Source organism: Ursus americanus, chromosome 32 (assembly GCF_024610735.1).
Source record: "Ursus americanus isolate L20-20 chromosome 32, mUrsAme1.1.p, whole genome shotgun sequence".
Taxonomy (NCBI): Eukaryota; Metazoa; Chordata; class Mammalia; order Carnivora; family Ursidae; genus Ursus; species Ursus americanus.
This window is the reverse complement of record NC_142158.1, coordinates 8,059,724-8,075,459: the sequence shown is the minus strand read 5'-3', so window position 1 is coordinate 8,075,459 and position 15,736 is coordinate 8,059,724. Positions and strand designations below refer to the sequence as shown.

The 15,736-nt window shown below is 50.1% G+C and overlaps 1 protein-coding gene and 1 non-coding gene across 2 annotated transcripts in view; one reads left to right on the top strand and one right to left on the bottom strand.

Moving 5' to 3' along the window:
- SLC22A23 (solute carrier family 22 member 23) overlaps positions 1-15,736 on the top strand; it is a 173,032-nt gene that overhangs the window by 61,499 nt on the left and 95,797 nt on the right. The gene's annotated exons all lie outside the window — the stretch shown is intronic.
- LOC148107310 (U6 spliceosomal RNA) lies at positions 10,413-10,517 on the bottom strand. The gene has a single exon (XR_015722671.1). It is a non-coding gene; the product is annotated as a U6 spliceosomal RNA (small nuclear RNA).

The following is a 15,736-nucleotide window of genomic DNA, read 5'->3' as shown; positions in this document are numbered from 1 at the left end:
AAATCTGAATAGTGTGTTCTGTTATTTAAAACCAATTACTTGAGATGGCTGAGTGTATGTAAATGTCCCAGGCAATCGTGCATTTTTCTTCCAGACCTTTTCTTCTTCAGTGTCTCTGGATGTGAGATTTAGTTTAGGCCAAGAGGTTGTCAGGAGAGCCCCATTCCCTTATGCCTGGCTGTGGCTTTCAGCTGGTGACTGTTCCAAATGAGCTCACGGACAGATGGTGGCAACTGGCCTGGGAATGCCAATGCCAGGAGAAGTCTGTTCATCTCATCCAAAACTGGGCCTGTTTCTGAAACACAGAATTATGATGTCACTTTCATACATTAGCTCGGCCTTTGACTAGCTGAGTATTATCTTTTGGAGACAAGTGACCTCAAGTTTGCAGAGTTAGCAAAAAAAAAAAAAAGGCCATCAGTGGGGCAAATCTTTGAAACTGGTTGCGTCGAACCAGCAATTGGTTCTTCACTACTAACTGCCTAATGCAATGGGTCTCCAGCGGCGGGCCACGACTTGCAACGTACGCTTCCCGGGGTGTCTTCTGAGGTTTTCACAGGTCGGGGACGACAGCCTTCTCTCCCGCCCAGGGCCAGTAAGGTGCCTTAGCTCTATCACCCTAATGAGTTCAGACCTGCATGACGTTGGACGGGGAGGGGTGGCTGGGAAACAGCCTGAAAAGGTACAGATGTGGAGTGGTCGAGAGCCCCAGAAATCCATCCCTCCTGCCTCCTCAGAGAGGCCTTCCCTGATGTCCACTCAGAATTCACTCGCTTATTTCTCTGATCACACTTTAATTCTTTGCATATACTTAAAAAAATTTAAATTGTGGTTAAAAAATGCATAAAATTGACTCTCTTAACCATGCCTAAGTGTGGAGCTCAGGTGTGTTAAGTTATTCACGTTGTGCAGTTGTCAGCACCAACCATTTCCAGCTGAAACTCTGTCCTCTTTAAATACTAACGCCCTGCTCCCCTCTGCACACCCCCCGTCCCCCGGCAACCGCCCTTCTGCTTTCCGTCTCTATGAATTTGACGACAGTAGGGACCTCCAAAAGTAGGCTCATCCGGTGTGTGTCCCTTTGTGACAGGCTTGTTTCACTCCTCAAGGCTCACCCATGTCGTAGCCCGTGGCCGACTTTCCTCTTTACCCCTGAGTAATACTCCCTTCCAGGTACAGACTGTGTTTTGTGTGTCCGTTCGTCTGCGGATGGCCTCTGGGGTGGCTCCTACCTTCCGGCTGTTGAGAGTCAGGCTGCAGCGAACGTGGCTGTGCAAACCCTGCTTTCAGTTCTTCTGGACACACACCCAGAAGTGGGATTGCTGGGTCCTGCGGGTACCCTTTCCTCATCCGGGAAACAAAAGCGCTGGCCCTGGAAGCCGCTCCGGGCGCTGGGGCTGCCTCCAAGCCATGCCTGGCATGACCGCCGGGGAACGGGGGCCCTCGGAGCCCCGCCCGCGGGGATGGCTGTTGCCGGCGGGGCCACTCTCCTCCGTGGCGCTAAGAACAGGGCTCTCAGAAGGACCGGGAGCCTCCCGTGGCTGCTTTGTTTTGAGTCCCTCCCCCGACTGTCAGAGAAGCCAACTTTTGGAGAAATTGGGAGAAATGAGTTAAAGTGGCCACTTTCAGAGTTCGTAGATGTTGGCTTTGTTGATGGTTTCCGTGGAACCACGGAGTGTTTCATTTTCCTTCTCTCTTTTCATCTGGGAGGCCTGTCTGCCCCCCGCAGTGCCTGCTAGGGCCGCCTCCCCACAGCAGCCCTTGCTGCCCCCTCCCTCCCCTCCCCTCCCATCCCTTTCGGAACTCCTAAGTGCTTGCTCAGCCTTGGCGCTCACTGTCATGTTTCTAGCTAATGTTGAGCTGAGTCATTTAAAAATCCGTCTTGCCAAGGAATTAAAGACCTAGGGGAAGTATATTTTTTAGGATTTTTTGAACTTTTTCATAGGAGAGAGAAAGAAAGCGCACGAGAGCATGAGGGGGGGCGGACAGAGGGAGAAGCAGACTCCCCACTCAGCAGGGAGCCTGACATGGGATTCCGGACTTGATCCCATGAGATCATGACGAGAGCCAAAGGCAGGCACTTAACTGACTGAGCCACCCAGACACCCCTAGGAAAGCTACTTTTAAAAACATATTGCTATTTCCTTCCCATGTCCAGCAGGGACTAGTTTCACGGGGAGTTTGCGCTCTGGGTCAGTTGGGGTGCAGTGCGTCTAATTTGGCACCTTGCTGCTTGACCTCAGCGCGGGGTCACTTGTCGTAGTATTTTGGCGGCCCTCATGGATTATTCTGTGGATGCTGTTTAGAGAGGATGAACTGAAAAAAATTAGGTGACCAAATTTGCCCCCACGACATCCCCCCACTAATGCATCTCTCCGTCCTGGCAGCCAAGTGTCCTCTGAGGCATGTTTCGCCCGGAGGGCGGGGGGTTTTGTTTTCCACACGGGCCGGTAGCAGGTGCTCGCGTGGGCTGCCGTAACTAGGTGGACGGGCGTGCCCTGCCCCGGCCAACCACTTGCTGTGACCTTGGGGGACTTCCCCAAGGAACCCACAGGCTTTCAAGGGAACCAAGACAATTGAGTCCAACAATGAGGGACAAGTCTAGTCTGTAATCAACTCAGCAGTTGTGTGGCTGAATTAAGGCATCCATGTTTTGGTACTCTGTGTTTTATTGTGATAAAATATACATAACATAAAATTTCCCACTGTAACCGTTTTTAAATGTACAGCTCGGTAACATTAAGTGACTCACCCCGTTGTGCACCGTCCCCACCATCCCTCTCAGGACTCTTCCATCTTGCAAAACTGATATTCTATGCTCATTAAACACTAGCTCCCCCTCTGCCTCCCCGGAGACCCTGGCTAGCATCCTTCTACTCTCTGTCTCCACGAGTCTGACTGCTCTCGCTTCTCATCTCAGTGGAATCATCCAGCTTTGTCCTTTCGTGACTGCCTTACTTCACTTGGCACAGTGTCTTCAGGGTTCAGCCACGTTCTAGCCTGTGTCCGACGTTCCCTCCTTGTTAGGGCTGAATGATGTCCCACTGGATGTCCACACCATATTTTGTGTATCCACTTCTCTGGGGACGGACACGGGGATTCTCTCTACCTTTTGGCTGTTGTGGATAATGCTACTCTGAACATAGCTGTCCGAGTTTGCGTTTGAGGCCCTGCTTTCCTTCCTTTAGATCCGTACTCAGAAACAGAGTTGCTGGGTCACAGTCTTGAGAACTCTTAAAGTCACTATATTCTTTGGAGAAAATCTTTGGAGATCTGGCCTAACTTACTGTAAGCATTAATAAGTAAAAGATTATGTTGACATTGTTTCAAACAGAAGTAACAGGAGGCAACGAAACACGGTCATTATTGAGTAATTAAGGTCCGAGTTTGAACTCGATGGTGGATGATGAACCCAGAAGACAGAGCTGGTCTTCTGTTTTGTTTCTTGGTAGCATCATGTATACCCCTGCATATTCTTGCTGCAAGAGAGGTGTGGGTTTTGGGTTTTTTTTTTTTAAGATTATTTATTTATTTATTCGACAGAGATAGAGACAGCCAGCGAGAGAGGGAACACAAGCAGGGGAGTGGGAGAGGAAGAAGCAGGCTCATAGCGGAGGAGCCTGATGTGGGGCTCGGTCCCATAACACCGGGATCACGCCCTGAGCCGAAGGCAGACGCTTAACCGCTGTGCCACCCAGGAGCCCCGAGAGGTGTGGTTTTTAACTGATTGTCTCGTTGCTATGATTTAAAAGCATTTATAGCACTTCTAGTCTTTACTTACCTATACTTTTAAAGAATTAAGCATTTTAATTTTTTTATTTTTAAAAATTAATTAATTTATTTATTAGAATTAGGCATTTTTAGGTAGAATGCCCGTTTAAAACGAGAATGATCTGGGGCACCTGGGTGGCTCAATCGATTAAGTGTCTGCCTTCGGCTCAGGTCATGCTCCTGGGGTCCTGGGATCAAGCCCCACATCGGGCTCCTTGCTCAGTGGAGAGTCTGCCTCTCCCTCTCCCTCTGCCTGCCACTCCCCCTGCTTGTGCTCTCTGTCTCTCAAATAAATAAATAAAATCTTTAAAAAAATAAAATGAGAATAATAGATTAAAATCTATTATTATGAAGTTGACATCTGGTAGGAGATTCTTTATTTTAGAGAAGGATCATCTGCTTTGCTTTGCAAAGGCACCACGGAGTCTCTGTACCATTGTAAGCTAGTGCACTCACATTCGTCTGGACTAGTGCACTAGTATTGCGTTCAATGTACAAAAAACTGACCTACCCAGGACTTTTGCGTTTCTGCTTATCGCCGTCTATAGTCAGTAAGCATCTGCTGTATGAGTGACGTGCAGGCTAATTTTGGCCTGACGCCTTCTTGGATTTGTTCGCTTGTTTAAGCAGTAGGGGTGTCCGTCATTCTACACACACACAGTCCCTGGCCTTGTTGTCCGCCCAGCAGAAGCCAGAGGGGACTTGAGGCCAGCCGAGTAAACGGATGTTGCCACAGCAAGAACAAGTTTTTTAAAAGACGACTCTGATCCTGTCGCCACACTCCCTTTCTGAAATCCTTCAAAAGCTCCAGTTCCTTTTGGAATAAAGTGCACATTTTTCACTGTGGCTCACGAGGCTCCCTAGCGTGGCCCCAGGGGACCTCGCCAGCCCTGCTCTCCCTACGCAGCACTTTGCTTGCTGGTTTCAGTTCCTTGGAACGTTGCAATATCTTGCATCTCTGGACTCCTGCACAAGCTGTTCTTTGCTAGAACACTCTTTTCGTGACATCTTCTCCGCTGGGGGAAATTTGTTCCAGTCCTCAAGTGGCACGGGCCGTTTTCTGTAGGGATTCTGTCCTGGCCCCGACATCTGAGTTAGTGGTCCCTCCGCTGTGTGCCCACACCGCCCTCTGGGGTTTTTCTTACTGAATCCTAGCGCTCATCGCACTGTTTCTACTTATAAAATTTAGTTCATTCAAATATCAAGTAGGCACGAAAGGGCTAACGAAATACAGGTCGGCTAGAAAAGATGCTGACACCTCGCACGTTTGCGTACTCACCACCCAGTTCTAGAAAAGGAATATGGTCACGACTTTTGAAATGCTCTACACAGCCCCTCCGCAGCCATCCCTGTCTCCCTGCTACCCTCCCACTAACCATGAGCCTGGCCGTGCTGGTACTCCCCACCCTGCTTTTCTTTATGACTTGCCTCATCTTTTGGGATCCATAAACAACATAGCATTTCATTTTGCGTGGCTTGGGGCTTTTCGTAAGTCGAATCACGCAGCACGTGTTTTTCTGTGTGCTTTTTCTCACTCCACAGTATTCCCAAGATGCGTCTGTGTTGACCTTTATGGCTACGACTCATTTGTTTCACTGCCATGTGAATACATCACCATTATTTGGCCTGTAATTGCCTTTTTGCATATTTCTGTGCCTTCTCTTTCCCTTAGGCCCCATCTTTATCCTGACACACAATTTTAAATTCCCAAAGGGCAAAGATTGAGTTTATCTTACCCACTTTTGTGTCCTAGTATCTGGCACATAAGAAAATATTTGTGAAGCGAGCCCTGTGCCCTTGGGTCTAAGGGTTGGCCCATGAATGGTAATCAACACAAACCCATTCTTTGGGGTTTTTTGAAGATTTTATTTATTTATTTATTTGAGAGAGAGAGGGAGAGAGCACGTGCACGTGTGTGTTGGTGAAGGGGTGTGCAAGCACAAGCCAGGGGAGGGGCAGAGGGAGAGGGAGAGAGAGAGAGAGAGAGAATCTCAAACAGACTCCACGCTGAGTGCAGACCCAGATGTGGGGCTCGACCTCACAACCCCGAGATCACGCCCTGAGCCGAAGCCAAAAGTCAGACGCTTAACTGACTGAGCCCCCCAGGCACCCCAGCGCCACCCCATTCTTACCTGGCAGAGGCCTTTGCTCCCTGCACCCTCCCTTGCTGCAGCACTCTGGGCCAGGGCTCAGCAAACTTCTTCTCTACCAGGCCAGATGGTAACTATTTTAGGTTTTGGGGGCCATATGGTTTCCCATGTAACTACTCAACTGCCTTTGTAGTGTGAAAGCAGCCATCAATGATCCATAAACAAATGGGCGGCCCAGTAACACTTTATTTACAAAAATAAGCCCTGGGCCAAATCTGGCCCACAACCTATGGTGTGCCAACCTCTTCTCTAAAGGACTTGCCAGGTTCCATGTGTCGAGTTCCGGCCGATGAGCTGTGAGCAGAATTGACATGTCCCTGCTCTTCCGGAGTATTTAGTTACCTATTGACCAGTACTGCTGTTTGATATCCTGTGCCTTCCAGGGGGACCCTTCCACTCTAGTACAAACAAGGACAAACAGAGTAGGCTTCTGGCACCTTATCAGGCCCTGAGGCAAAATGATATGGCTGTAGTCAAGGTGGAAAAGTAGCAACTTTCAGACTAGGACCGAAATGCATCTTCGAGGTTGTCATGCATGTGTATAACGTATAGACTGGAAGCATGGATAAAAATACTGCTGTAATATTTGAGTTGCAGGCCGGGACAGAGTTTGGATCTCCACCTTGCCATCTTTCATCCCAACCCTTTCTTTCCTGGTTCCTTGCTGGCATCTGAGGCTTGAGCTGGCTCTGCGTACAGAGAACTGAGAGTTGGTGTCTCAACTCCGCCAAGCAAACCGCATACAGCCTGATGGAGAAAAACGCCGACTTCTATTTGTTGGGTTGCGCAGAACAGCTTCTTTGGAGAGTGCTGAGTACAAGTGGAGGAATAACACGCACTGGGCCATTTTCCTTACATTAACGTGGACCCCCTTGCGTTCACGATATGGGAGCAAGCCAGGCAGAACGTTGCAGTGAAAGAAAGCAGCCTCGGACGGATTGGTTAGAAACCTGAGTCAGTTTTGGTCTTCTCATGATTTAAGTGCGGATACTTACACCTACTGCACAGGATTATTGTGAGGAATGCAATTTGCTCATTGCAGTAGCAAATTAGTTTGAAAGAAATACGGCTGAAGGGAGGTCTGGACGATGAGGATAAGAAAAAGAATAGGGTTGACAAAAGCCAGTGCTCGCCATGCAGTGTTGGGCGCTGTCCTAGCTCCTTACTCCTCATTCCGCCCTTACAGTGGCCTGGGGGAAGACACTATTACTGTCCCCCTTCACAGATGGTGAAAAAAGCACAGACAAGGCAAGTCACTAGGCCAGGGTTGCTTGACTAGTAAGCGGTAGAACCAGGATCGCTATACGTGTGTCTACCTGGAGAGTCCCCACCCTTCGCCAGGACACTGCTTCTCGTGGTATCGTTACTGATAATTTAAGTTTGGCTATTGTTACATTGTTATTGGGGAATTCTCCTGAAACCCCTCACCGCTGAAGTGACTTGGTCAGTCCCATTCTGCTTTCCTGTAATTGACATAGAAAGTGGTCTAGAGACATCAGCCATTTCTCTAAGGACACAGAGCAGCCAGGAAATCCTATCAGTGTCTTCACATAAGATGTGTACTTGAAACATTTTAAAAGAGTGAGCTGCACATAACAAAGTGTGGCTGTCATTGGTGCCTTTTGCCAGTATTTCCCTTGAGATGAGGCAGGCCCGTGTGTCTAGTTCTGGCCGATGAGCTGTGAGCAGAATTGACATGTCCCTTCTGGTCTGGAGCATGTAATTACCAATGAGACAGCCTCGAGGCCTGTAACACATCACCAGCAACGTTCAAGGTGGTGTCTGATCTCTGAACCCCGCACCCCAAGTGACAGTGATGAGCAGAGCCCCCCACCAACCCTCAGTGGGCATGAAATAAGCTTACAGTGTTGTAAGCCGCAGCACGACACAGCTCGTGACTGATACGCAAACCTGCGGCAGTTTTCTGTCCTTGCGAACAGCTTGTTTGTACAATGTTTTTTAATTAATGTGAGTTAGGACTAGCATGAAAGAAGATTAGCGTTGACCTTGGGTGTAGAGAGTTTTGTAGAGAGTAAATAAGTTCCCAGGTTGGGGTCCAGTTCCATAAGACTTTGTGCAAAGTCTTTCCTGATACTGTCAAGAAATGTTTGTTGCATTGGCAGGCCATTGTTAGGGGACACAAGTGTATATAAATACTATTAACTGGTACTTGTAAGTTACTCCCTTGATATTCTTCCTATCAATTCCTGGTTACTGTGGTTTATAGGAAGGCCTTCTACCCACAGCTGACACAGCTGGGTCGGACCTTGCAGGGCAGGCTAGTGCAGGTGCTGTGTTCAACAGCATCACCCCGAGTTGCCCAAACTGACTTCTGTTCATTTGCAACTTCCACCAGCCTGTTTCACTTGTCAAGTTTGGGTAAACCAGTCACCCTGTTGGCCCTGTAGAGTTGATGTATTCACGTATCGAGCACTGTTCCAACCCAGAACCTGTTTTCTGTCAATTGTGTCTTGAACACTTAGGATTTCTGTATCTCTCACTTCTCTCCCCTTTATCCGTCACGTGTTCTCCATATTCTTCTCTGTCCCTTGCTCACACACAGGCATTCTTTCTGCTTCTCCCTTGCCCCAGCCCCAAAGATATAAATCGATCCTGTTCGCAGATCCCTGACACTGGGGAAATGTCTGCACATCATTCATCGTCCCTAATGAACAAAACTGCAGGAACCCTTTGAAAGGCTTCTGCTGGGAACTGAGGGAGGCTGGAGCAGTCATCAGTAATCTGAGCCCACCCAGCTGCATGACTTCAAGTGGCAATTGCATAAGTTTCTGCCTTAAGCACATCCTCCACAGCTTTAGGTTTTCAGCTCGTGTTCCAGTGACACGGAGCAGGGGTAGAATTAGTGGGAGAAATTTAATATTGAGGGAAAGGAAACACGGCAGCGTTCCAGTCCCCACGAGGTATGTTTGCCTTTCTCTTTCACAGAAGCTAAAATTTCCAAAACCAAGTAGAAGTGCTGTCCGCCCCCCCCCCCCACCCCACGCCGGCAAGTGTGATATCCTTGAGTCATTGACAGCGTCCCATAGCAGGAGATCGACATTTCATCCGTGAAAATGAGAAGCATACCCTGAGCTTTCCCAGGGAGCGTTTGATGATCTTTAAGGTTTATAGATTATCATTAAAAAGTGGGCCTTTCCCTCAGAGAGCTTCTAATCTAGTACATTATAAGACGTTCGCCAAGAAGAAAAGACGTCTCTGGGGAAGAAGACACTTAAGCCCCTTTGGTAGATGAGAAAGATGTTTTAAATTTCTGCTCTGATCTCCACGCAGCGTTAGAGAATGGAACTTGTCTCAGAGGCAGGCTGGGTATAGGAGAGCGTCTCCAGGGAGCTCATTAAGGCGATCGGGCTTACATCATGGAGAAAACAGCACAGACAGGGGCGGGCTGGCAGGGACGCCCAGGCCAGGCTGTCCTATAAATACGGGCTTTGCTGGGGCTGCAGCTTCGGGCCCAGACTGCAGCCCAGGGCTCGTCCTTCCTGTTAAAATCTGCTGAGACAAGAGGTTAAGAGTTGTACCTACAGCGAGACAGAGGGTGTCTGAACCCGCATCAGAACTGAGACCTCTGAGTAACAGTCCGATGGCCCTCAGATGGTGACGGGAGGCCGGAGTTGTCAGGGAGCATATACAGAAAGGAGAGAAACCGATGGCTTCTCAAGGAAAATGGAGGCCTATTGCCTGGAGGGTAATGACAGTAATGGGTGTCTGTAAAAAGTTTTGTTTCAGTGCCCCTTGAGTCTTGCAGGACAAAGTGCTGACCGTGTATGTCGTGTTGTTCTGGGAGTGGCCGCCAGGCCGTGGGAGGGCCTTGAGGTGCCCTCGGAGCAGGCATTCTCTGGAGGAGAGAAGACCCCAGGTGTGAGGCGTCCACACCTCCTTCCTAGAGCCCCTGCCCTGCCTACGGGAGGCCCCGCTTGTCTCAGTGGTCTCCTGACTCTTTCCCTGCCCCAGCCTCTTCCTTCGCCAGTGTGACTCTGGGCGCCTGTGGTCTTTCTAGAATGCTGATGTTCACTCTCCTGTAGCTTAACTGATTTTGCTGCAGCCCACAGTTGGAACAGCCTGACTTCTCTATTACGGTGTGGCCGCACTGGATGTGACCCACACTAAAGCCAGGGAAGGGGGGTACCTGCCCATCCTCACGTCGCTTACGGACCAGAGGGAGGAAGAGGCGTCTGCACCCGGTCTCGGCACAGTTGGTGCACCGCAGGGGCTACTGCCCCAGCCAGGAGGGTGGAGGGCCCCCTGGAGGAGGTGCCATCGGAGCAGCGGGAGGGCTCTTTCACCCCTTCCCCAGGGCTCTCCTGCCCTTGGAGCCCCTCTTCACTCTGCTCCCAGCCCTCTTCCCCACACCTTCATCTGTACCCTTACCTCTACCTGACATGCCTTCTCCCTCCGTCTACCATTTGCATTTCAAAATTCTTACCGGCTTCTCATTGAGCCAAATCAAAAGGCCTTTTTATTTTCCTTTTTTAAAACATGGAATGCTTCCTGACTTTGCCTATCATCTGGTGCAGGGCCCACGCTGATCTCCTCTGTGCCAGCCAGTTGCAGTACGTGTGCTGCCCAGGCGAGCACAGAAGGCCCTTTCTCTGCACAGGTTCACCATCTCCCCGCCTCCAAGCCGGTGTGCAGGCCCCTCACTCTCTGAGCCCCTGCCCCGCTTGACTTTGCCTTTTGTATGACCAGTATCCCTTCTGCCTCCAGCCAGCCTACCGGGTAGATGTGTGTCCCATTGGGTTTTGTCCAACGGACCCAGCACAGTATTTGTACAGTGAACTTAGGACTGAGTTATATTTAACAGACACTAAAATGTTTGTAATACAGGTGCGTCAATTAAAGATGGATGCAGGGTGGCTAAAAGTCATGGAAACTTAGCAGGGAAGAAGGACACGAGCATTGAGAGCTGAGCAAGCCTTCCTGTGGGAGGGAGGGCTGGAAGTATTTCAGGGCAGGGACAAGAAGGTGCGTTCTACAGTGAAAGAAGATGCTTGGTGACACCAAGAAATGCCAGCTGCAGGGTATGAGGACAGGGGTGGTGGAAGGTGGCAGGGCTGGTCGGGGCCCAAACATGGCTCCGAAAGGTCAGCTTAAGAGGAGAGTTCTGGCAAAGGGGGCAGGGGGGTTCCCTTTGCACCATGATTTGGTGTTGGCCTTACTTGGCCAGGGCACAGCGATGGTGACATGAATTGCTCCAATCAGACCGTGAAAGGAAAAGGGAGGAGGAGGAGGCTGGGTGTCTAGTGTTTGGTCTGGCTTCTCACTAGTGGGGGCCACTCTGAAACGATCGCACAATAAACGTTTGTATCCTGAAGCCAGCAGTCGTATTTGCTGCTGTGCTCTTACTGGCACAATTGTTTAATGAAATCTGAAGAATCTTTATTACCCCAAGTGCAATGTGTTTTTCCAGAGAAATATATATGGCTATAAAGTATTCAAAGACGAAATACAGAAAACACTTCCTAATGCCTGCTAGAAATGGAATTGAAATCCACACAGCACCAAATGAATTTATCTCCACTCTTAAAATTCCTAGTTTACCAACTACTTAAAAGGCAAATTCAAGTAAACAGAAGAGGCATGTGCTTTCCTCCAAGGGGAATATTTTAATCAGAATAGAGACAGTTGATAGACATTTCTATCTGGATCTCTTCTTTCTGCCCCATTAAACCAGAAATTGGTCTTTGCCAGGAGTGACCTAGTATATAATAATTACCTGGAAGGGGACCATTTTGCAGAATGGCTGATCCTGTCATATTTAATACCAGCCCGTATACTCAGTGCAGATACACACAGCTGAGGCTTCCTGTCCCCTCCCTGGAGGCACAGACTGTACACGGAGCAGTAAAGGACAAATGCTGCAAAGAGGTTGCACGGTAGGACTGAGCCACCGTGCCCGGAGCTCGTCTCTCGGCCACACTCGGAGCCCTGGCACCAGCCCGCGGTGCCCCCGGTGCCCCCAGCGGGGGAGCTCACCGTGGCGCACCTCCACGCCCGTGGCGGGTGGCTCGCTGGCTGTGTCCCGGGCAGGATATGTGGAAAAGCAATTAGCTTCCTGAGGGTCAGTAGCTGATATTCTATTTCCAAACACAGAATGTGCCCCGATAGAGTCATGAGAATTAATCCGACCCCACTGCAGTTGCGTAAGCAGTATTTCGAGGGGGTGGTTTGTTTTGAAGCTGGGCGTACTGGAAGCCTCAGATGGTGAATAGGGGTGGGTAAAGCCACCTTCAACTAATTCATTTCCTCTTGGGCTTGCTTTTAAATTTTTTCTGCCTTTTTTTTTTCTCGTAGCTTCTTGTCATTTGAAGTCTCACTTCTTACAGCTCTGAAGACTGCTTGTATAAACATATTTTGTGTGTGAAATAGAGAATGTCTGTATTTTCTGCCCAGACTTCCTTACTCCTGTCAGTACCGCCGTGACTCACGAGGTCGCCCGTGCCCCCCTCGGACACCCCTGCTGCTGTAATTAGCTACCAGAGTCCATCCATTCTCTCTTCAGAAATGGTGCTTAAAACCCACGGCTTCCGTCCTAATTCCAGCCCGAATCTACTGGAATCCTAAAGAGTCAGAGTGGGAAGGAATGGCTGAGATGGTCAGGGGCCCCCGGGGGCTAAGAAGGGGTGCTCTCGCTCACGGGCTGCCCGTCAGTTTGAAACTCTGACTTTTCAGGGTCGTCATCATTGGATTTCACTCACTTGACCAAGGCACAGCCCTCCCTCCAGCCAGGCGTCTCTTGGTGCCCCCACCTAGGCTGCTCGTTGCTGGGTCCACCTCTTTGCTCCCCTTGTTACCGCCACGTGGGTTCGTGGGTTCGTGGATTGCCTGTTTTCCCTTCTGACTCTGCAGAACGTACCTTTGAGATCTCCCTCGATGCTCCCCGAGACCTATCAATGCCGCTCTGCACTGTGCTGACCTCCCGCTCCCGAACGGTTGTTCTCTGCCGTCTGTGTGCTCCTAAGTGCTTACCGTATGCGAAGTGTGGAGCCGTGGCCGAGACCCAGAGGTGCGCGGGCCAGGAGCCCAGCCACACAGCTTCCAGTCTAGCACAGGCGTTAAAACGCGCATATAGATCATTGTAGTGCAGGGCGCCTGGGTGGCTCAGTCGGTTAAGCATCTGCCTGCTGCTCAGGTCATGATCCCAGGGTCCTGGGATCAAGCCCCACATCGGGCTCCCTGCTGAGTGGGGAGCCTTCTCTCTCTGCCTGCCGCTCCCCCTGCTTATGCTCTCTCTCTCTCTGACAAATAAAATCTTTAAAAAAACACACTATTAAAAAACATAATTTTAATGCCGGGTGGCATGTAATAAATACTATGGTTGTTGAAGATGTGGATACAGTTGATCCTGTTTCTGCTAGTTCAGAACTCGGATTCTGAAGCCAGAGGATGTGCTGCCATTAGCTAGTTACGTGACCTGGGGCAGCACTTCCCCTTTCTGTGCTCGGCTTCCTCGTCTGTGAGGATGGAGGTAGTAAGAGCGCCCCCTCCCAGGGCTGCCATCAGAATTACATGAGTGGACATTGAAAGGGCTCAGGACAGGGCCCGGCATGTAGTAAGCAGGAGGTGAGTGTTAGCTCTTATCACCTCCACCTGCTATCCCCCTCATCCTGGTGGTCCTCCCCATCACGGTCTCTTACACCTGGCTGCAAATTTCAAGGACAGAAATCACAAGGTTAGTATCTCACTGAGCATGTGATGGGTGCTTGGTCAACACGGAATGGGACAGTAGGTCATCTGACCCCGGTTCTCATGCACTCGTGCTTCAGGGTCAGTACAGTGCGTGGCCTCCCTCTCTCCCCCAGGCCTCCCTGTGCCTGGCACAGCACATTCGCCGAAGTGAATTGGCTGAGGATGGATGTGTCAAGAGTCCCCAGGATGGATGGGGGAGTCACTAGAACTCACAGGACTCAGCATCGCAGCATCCAGTTTGGCTGTGATTTATTACAGCAAAAGGGTACAGAGTAACATCAGCAAAGGGAAAAAGTGCAGGAGGCAAAGTCCAGAGGAAACCAGGCTCAAGCTTTCCGGAGCGCCCCGCGGGTGGAGTCACGCCGGATGCACTTCATTGCTCCGGCAGTGACTTGGGAGGACATGTGATAAATGCTGTCGACCGGGGAAGCTCATTAGAGACCCAGCACCCAAGCCTTTTCCTGGAGGCTGGTCACACAGGCACCCTCTGCTGAGCACGTACCAGATTCCAGACTCTCCAGAGGAAAGCAGGTGCTCAGCGTCAACCACGTGGTCTGTACAAGACAGTGCAGCCACGGCGAGCCGTGCTTGTCCGTTAGGGCACAGGAGGACTCCTGAAGTCCAAGTTCCCAGATGCCAGCCAAGGGCCAGCCAGGCGAGGAGACCTTTCTAAGGAGAGCAGTCTCGAGTCTGCTGTGTTGACTCCGTTGTGCACAACAACTCAGACCAAAGCTATGTGTTGAGCAAGCTTTTGACTAATTGGCATTTTTCAGGAAAAAAGAGAAATCTCATCCCCTTGAGCATATTTTAAGCTTTTCATTAATATTTGGTGATGAAATAATAATGGGGAGAAAGATTTGAAGCTATAATTTTGAGAGGAAAAACCGTTCAGAATTTCAAAGAGAATTGTGGCCTAAACCGTTCTGCAATTTCTGCACCCACGGACTTGCACCCAGCACCCTGCGTTGTGCTTCCAGCTCCCGGTGGCTGCTGTGCACGGCAGAGCTGGGAGGCCAGAGTGCATTCTGAGCCCCCCCTGACACGCACACACACCCTGCAGCAAGGACGGGAGACCCAGGGGAGCCTGATTCCCCAGGCGGCAGAGCTGCAGGCTGGTCTCAGGCCTGCGGACTCCACCCCCAGGCATTCTTTTCACACAAGAAAATACAGCTCAAGGATAGGAAACCTCTCCCTGTCCTTCTCCTCTGCCCTGCTCCGTCCAGGACCTGGACAGGACTCCCAGGACAGCTGTTAAGAGGAATTCCACGAGCTTCGATGGTAGTGTGCCTTGCCATTTTTATTCTGCATTTTAGAATTCCTGTTTCCCGTTACCTCTTGCTGCATTAACACCCTCCTTTGAAATACCAGAGGGACCTGATTGACTGGCCTGATGTATGTCCTCTCACTGAGGAGAAGTTCCCTTGTGCCAGACTCCTCAACCTGGAGTGCATATTTAAAGTGCCAGCTGTGTCCAGCCTTCTGCCCAGTGTTCATGCCCTTACGGCCGAGCTTCGACTCCGGACCAGGTTAACCTGCCCGTGTGAAAAAGCACTGACCCTTCTGGCTTTTCCAGCACCTAAAACTGCTTCTCAGTTTCCTCATCTGTAAAATAAGGATGATCACAGTACCATCCTAGGCCCTCGGTAGTGCCTGCCCTGCAGGACAGTTCTGGGCTTCACAGAGATGCCGTTTTTATCAGTTCTAAAATGCATCCCCCTCCCTCCCACATACGCACACTCCAGCATTTGTGAGATCGGGGGAATGAAGCATGAGCGACTACGGACTCTGAGAAACAAACTGAGGGCTTCAGAGGGGAGTGGGGTGGGGGAATGGGCTAGGCTGGTGACGGGTAGTAAGGAGGGCACGTATTGCATGGTGCACTGGGTGTTAGACACAACTAATGAATCATCGAACTTTACATCAGAAACCAGGGATGTACTGTATGGTGATTATGATATAATAAAAAAATATTATTATAAAAAAAAGAACACATCTTACACTCAGTGCTAGGGTCAAGAAGTCAACCGGCAACTTCTCCTTTCTCGGTGGTACATTCAGTAAGGGCACACCAGACAATCGACAGCACCATAGATGAGATGAAATACTGT